At 45.9% G+C, this 6249-nt stretch overlaps 2 pseudogenes; both read right to left on the reverse strand.

Moving 5' to 3' along the window:
* Positions 1 to 245: 245 nt before the first annotated feature.
* LOC101719183 (heat shock cognate 71 kDa protein pseudogene) lies at positions 246 to 1362 on the reverse strand (annotated as a pseudogene).
* LOC110344373 (heat shock cognate 71 kDa protein pseudogene) lies at positions 1356 to 2148 on the reverse strand (annotated as a pseudogene).
* Positions 2149 to 6249: the final 4101 nt, after the last annotated feature.

The following is a 6249-nucleotide window of genomic DNA, read 5'->3' on the forward strand; positions in this document are numbered from 1 at the left end:
CAGCAGGCAGCGAAACCACTGAGCTAAATCCCCGGCCCCTTCATAAATGTTTTATTGTGTGGAACAATGCTAAATCTATACTTAGAGTTTGCTTAATCAACCTCTTCAATGGTAGGCTCGGAGAAAGCACCCCCAGAAGGAGGAGCTCCCCCACCAGGGAAGCCCCCAGGCCTTCCTCTAGGCATGCCACCTGCACTCTGGTACAGCTCAGTGATGGGATTGCAGGCTTTCTCCAGCTCCTTCTGCTGATGTTCACATTCTTCCTTCTCTGCAGTCTGATTCTTATCCAGCCAGTTGATGATTTCATTACACTTATCAAGAATCTTCTGGAAAAAAAAAAGAATCTTCTGTTTATCTTCATCATTGATCGGGCCTGGGATTTAGCTCAGTGGTTCCGCCACCTCCCTCAAAAGCACAAGGTCCCGAGTTTGATCCCTGGTACCAATCAAAAAAAAATTATCTTCATCATTGATCTTGCCCTGAAGTTTCTCATCTTCAACGGTTGCTTTCATATTGAAAACATAGGACTCCAGTGAATTCTTGGAGGACACCTTATCCCTCTGCTTCTCATCTTCAGCTTTGTACTTCTCTGCTTCCTGGACCATATGCTCTGTGTCCTCCTTGCTCAAACGGCCCTTGTCATTAGTGATGGTAATCTTGTTCTCTTTCCCTGTACTCTTGTCAACAGCAGAGACATTGAGGATGCCATTGGCATCAATATCAAAGGTGACCTCAATCTGAGTTTCAATACCAAGGGAAAGAGGAGTGAGGTCCAAGAGCAGCAAATCTTGAACTTGACTTGTCTCCAGACAGAATGGCTGCCTGAACAGCTGCATAATAAGCAACAGCCTCATCAGGGTTGATGCTCTTATTGAATTCTTTTCCAGTGAAGAAATCTTGTAGAAGCTTCTGCATCTTAGGGATACAGGTAGAACCACCCACCAAGACAATGTCATGGATTTGTGACTTGTCCAGTTTGGCATCTCGAAGAGCCTTCTCCACAGGGTCCAGAGTGCCACGGAATAGGTCAGCATTCAACTCTTCAAATTGAGCACGAGTAGTGGAGGTATAGAAGTCGATTCCTTCATAGAGGGAATCAATCTCAATACTGGCTTGGGTGCTGGAAGAGAGGGTTCTCTTAGCTCGTTCACATGCAGTATGGAGATGGTGGACAGCTCTCTTGTTCTCACTGATGTCTTTCTTATGCTTCTGCTTGAACTCAGCAATAAAATGGTTGACCATTTGGCTGTCAAAGTCTTCACCTAAGTGGGTGTCTCTAGCTGTAGATTTCACCTCGAAAATTCCATCTTCATTAGTGAGGACTGACACATCAAAAGTGCCACCTCGGGCCAGGGATTTAGCTCAGTGGTTCCGCCGCCTGCCTCGAAAGCTCAAGGACCCGGGTTTGATCCCCGCTACCAAAAAAAAAAAAAGAAAAAAAAAATACCACCTCTTAAATAAAAATCAGCACATTTCTTTCAGCTCCAATCTTTTTGTCTAAGCCATAAGAATAGCAGCATCTATTCTAAGTACATTAAGACCAGCAATAGTTCCAGCATCTTTGGTTGCTTGACGCTGAGTCATTAAAGTAAGCTGGCACAGTAACCACAGTGTTGGTAACAGTCTTCCCAAGATAAGCTTCGACAATTTCCTTCATCTTTGTCAGCACCATAGAAAATACTTCTGGATAGAAGCTCTTTGTCTCTCCTTTATATTCTACCTGAACCTTGGGTCTGCCTGCATCATTCACCACCATGAAGGGCCAATGCTTCATATCAGACTGGACTACAGCATCATCAAATCTTCGTCCAATCAGATGCTTGGCATCAAAAACTGTTGCTGGGGTTCATTGCAAATTGATTGCAGCATCTCCAATCAGTCATTCGGTATCGGTGAAAGCTACATAACTTGGGGTGGTTCGGTTTCCCTGATCATTGGTGATTATCTCCACCTTCCCGTGCTGGAAGACACCCACACAGGAGGAGGTGGTGCCAAGATCAGTGCCAACTGCGGGTCCCTTCGACATGGTTGCTTGAGTGTAGGCCCCGTTCTACTGGCGGAGAAATCATACAAAAGCATCCAAAGCTGCCGGCGTGTTCAGTGAGCTGCTCACTCTAAAGAGAAACCAATGGCCACATCCTGTCAACACTTTCCTGGTGTCCAGGGTATCTGTTGTCCTTCCTAGGACTCTCAGCACCTGATGGTTGACGAGGCAGCAGGTTCAGAGGGTGAGCTGGATGTGAATTAAGGCACTTTGATTCTCCTCCATATCATATCTCATCCTCCAGCAGTGGATGTGGGCTTATCCTCTCAAAAATTGCAAGCTTGTCTTAGAGTTCCTGGTTTCCAGCGATCTCCCGCCCCTGAAGTTCACAGGAGAACAGAGGTTGTGGCACAGCCCTGTGGGCCTCCAGAGTGGAAGGGACAGAGTGTATGGGCCCCTCTCTTTTTGAGACTGTGTCTTGTTATATTTTGCAAGCTGGCCCTGAACTGCTGGGCTCAAGAGAACCTCCTACTTCAGCCTCCTAAGTAGCTGGGGCTATAGGCACACTCCACCGTGTCTAGCTAAGGACCGGTCTTGAAATGTGCAAAAGTGTCTGGAGGCAGATATTAGTCATGTGAAGGGACTCCAAAGAGGGTCTTGGGGTGCAGAGGGAGCTGGGGAGACAGACAGGAGGTGGAGCCTTCCCAGAAAGGCCAGTGACATGCTCCTAGTGGGGTCGTGGCTGAAGACTGTTGAGAAAGGGTTATTTACTCCGCATACTTCCCCATATTTTAGGAAAGCACAAGTCCCTTTGGAAGTGGAATCAAGGATAAGATGCCAATTTCCTTGTCCTCATGAAACCTGCGGAAATCAAGAGCATTTGAAGGAGCTGAGAGGCAATTGGATCCCTCCTCCTCTTCCCCCGCTCACCTTCCCTAGCTCCACTGGCCTGACTTTTCCTCTGAGTCCCACACCCCTCAAGGGCTTTGTACTTGCTGTTCCCTCTGGTTGCATCACTCTTCTTCCAGATATCTAGGTGTCACTTCTTGTCCTCTTTCTGGTCTCTGTCCAGTGTCCCATCCTCATTGAACCTTCCCTGACAAACTCATTAAAACTGCAAACGCAAAGGTCCGGGAATTTAGCTCAGTGATTCTGCTGCCTGCCTCGCAAGCCCAAGGTTCCAAGTTTGATTCCCAGTACCAAAAACCCCCCCCCCAAAAAAACCACTCCTGACATAAAAGTGCAAACTCAGCCGCATGTGGTGGCACACACCTGTAATCCCAGCACTCAAGAGGCTGAGACAGGAGTATCACTGTGAGTTTGAGGGCAGCCTGGGCTACCTAGTGATTTCTGAACTACACAGGAAGATCCTGTCTCAAACAAACAACAACAACAAACAAACAAAACCCCCATATAATAAAATCATAAAAAAATTTAAAAAGGGCCGGGGATTTAGCTCAGTGGTTTCGCCACCTGCTGTGTAAGCAAAAGGACCTGAGTTCGATCCCCGGTACCAAAAAAATAAAAAAAATAAAATAAAATCATAACCATAAACCCTAAACATAAACAGTGCCTCCTCTTCTGTCTCTGCCTTATTTCCCTAGCACTTGTCTCTTTCTTCTAATATATATCTTACTTATTTATGTGCTATCTCTCTTCTCCTGTGGAACCTAACTCCCATGAAAGCAAGAGTTTGGGTCTTTTTTTGGTTTCTCCTCTATGCCCAGTGCCTAGCAGGGAGCCTGGCCATAGTAGGCATTCAGTAAATATATTGTTTAACTTTTTTTTGGTACCGGGGATCAAACTCGGGTCCTTGCGCTTGCGAGACAGGCGCCGGAACCACTGAGCTAAATCCCCAGCTCAGTAAATATATTGGTTGTTGAATGAAGGAAGAAATGAAGAGTCTGCTGGTGGAAGCTCTTTAAAGCCAGAGTTAGCTGCCTACAATTGGCAAATATCTCCTGGAAGGCATTGCTTCCTTCACAATGTTAACTGGGGTGGGGTGCAAACTATTCTCAATTATCTTTTTTTTTTTTGAGATAGGGTCTTGCTTTGTAGTTCAGGCTGGCTTTGAAGTCATTGTGTAGCCTAGGCTAGCCTTGAACTCATACAGTTCCTCCTGCCTCAGCCTCCTGAGGGATAGAACTACAAGTATGCATCACCACACTCAGCTCTTGATTATCTCTTGAAAGGACAGAGTCAGCCCAGCATAGTAGTGCCATGCCTATAATCCTAGCACATGAGAGACTGAGGCAGAACCATCATAAGTTTGAGCCCTGCCTGAGCAACTTAGTGACTTAGTGAGACCCTGTCTCAAAATAAAAAATAAAAAAGAGGTGGGGATGTAGCTCAGTGTGAAGGCCCTGGATTCAATCCCTAGTACTGCAAAAACAAAAAAAGGACAGAGTCATGGGCTATAGTCCCAGCTAGGAGGCTAAGGCAGGAGGATCATTTGAGGCCAGGAATAGAAGGCCAGCCTAGGCAAACATAAGGAGACTCTTAAATTAAAAGTGTGTGTGTGTCTGTAGGGGAGCACACACCTACAATTCCAACACCAGGGAGGCTGAGGCAGAAGGATTGCTGCAAGTTTGAGGACAGTGTGGGCTACATAGTGAGTTCAAGGGCAGCTTGAACTATATATATTGAGACCCTGTCTCAAAAGAAAAAAATGTACAAAAAGAGTCTCTCACCTGACCTCTATGTTATGTCTGTGATATCAATTACATTCAATTACATGTGTTTCAATTTGCTAGAAGAAGTGTTGTGATGGTTACAAAGCTGTAATTGCATCTAACTGTCTATCTTATCTATCAGTTTCTTGGAGGCACTGTTACTCCTGATAAGAGTAGATAAATTGTGGTTCTTTCATTTTTCTATAAATTAATTTTGGGGAGTTGTATTAAATGTAGGTATCTTTAGTTCAATCCCTGGTATCAAAATAAGAAAAAAAGAAAAAGAAAGAATAGAGTCACATATGTAGGTATCTTTTTTATTATTATTTTTGGTACTGGGTACTGAAGCAGGGCCTTTGCATTGAGCAACAATTTTTTGTTCTGAGACAGCCCTTTGTCAATTTTTTATTCTGAGACAGAATTTCACTAAGTTGCTGAATTGCCCAGGCTGTATTCAAACTTGGGAACCTCCTGCTTTAGCTTCCCAGAGTACTGGCATCACAAGTCCCCCCGCTACCCCATGCTGGCTCACTCTCTTGTGGAGACAACACTCCTGGCTTTTATTTTTTGTTTGTAGTTCTGGGCATCAAACCCATAGCCCTGAGCAAATCATACCACTGAGGTACATACCTAGCCCAGTCCTCCCCTTGCAGTGAGGTGTGGTGCCGGGACAGGCTTGAGATCCAGATCTGGCCAATCAGAATATACTCTCCTAACTACAATGACCTAGGTCAGGGCAAAAAGCCCTTTCTTCAAGTTGGTTCACTGAGAATCTGCTGACTTTCAAACTGTTGTGAAAGAAGCACAATCTCTTTCTGCCTCAATACCAAATGAGTAGAATGAAAACTTGGAGCTATTGGTGGCTATTGGCACTTCACTAGAAGGTGGGAGAAGTGGCTCATGATAGAAGCCACCATGGAGGAAATCTGAGTGACCAGCCAGTTCCCATCACCATCCAGGTATATCCTTCAACTACCAAGAAGCATCCCCTGCCCCAACTGTTAAACTTCTAATACTAACAAATGGTCTTTTCTGCCCAAGCCGTTTCGGTTTGGGTTTGTCACTTCCAATAGAATTGAGATGATCCTGTGAGACCCACCTCCCAGGACACCTGTATGTTTACAGCACCTAGCCCGAGCTGACCCCTCATCAAGTGTCCTTGGTGCCTGTGCTACCACACCAGGGTGCCTCACTGCCCAGCACACATGGACAGGGATGTGTGTGCCATTTTTTGCTCCCAGCCCACAGCACTGGGCCAGACTTAGCAGCTCTTTGGTTGATAGTCAAAGAAAGAGCAAACCCATTGGGGAGCCACTAATCACTCTTGTGCTTGTTCTCGGGAAGAAGTCCTGCCCCCTCCCTTTTATTTGGTACTGGGGATTGAACTCAGGGCCTTGCATTTGCAAGGCAGGCGGTAGAACCACTGAGCTAAATCCCCAGGCCCTCCCCCCTTTTTTGAGACAGGGTTTCACTATGTGGCTCAGGCTGGCCTCAAATTTGCAGCAATCCTTCTGTCTCAGGCTCCTGAGTGCTGAGGTTACAGGTGTGCACCACCATGGCCAGCCCCCGTCCCTTTTCTTATGAAATCATGAC

Source organism: Heterocephalus glaber, unplaced genomic scaffold, assembly GCF_053883595.1.
Source record: "Heterocephalus glaber isolate CG9 unplaced genomic scaffold, H.glaber_assembly_v1.0 deba00001564, whole genome shotgun sequence".
NCBI lineage: Eukaryota > Metazoa > Chordata > Mammalia > Rodentia > Bathyergidae > Heterocephalus > Heterocephalus glaber.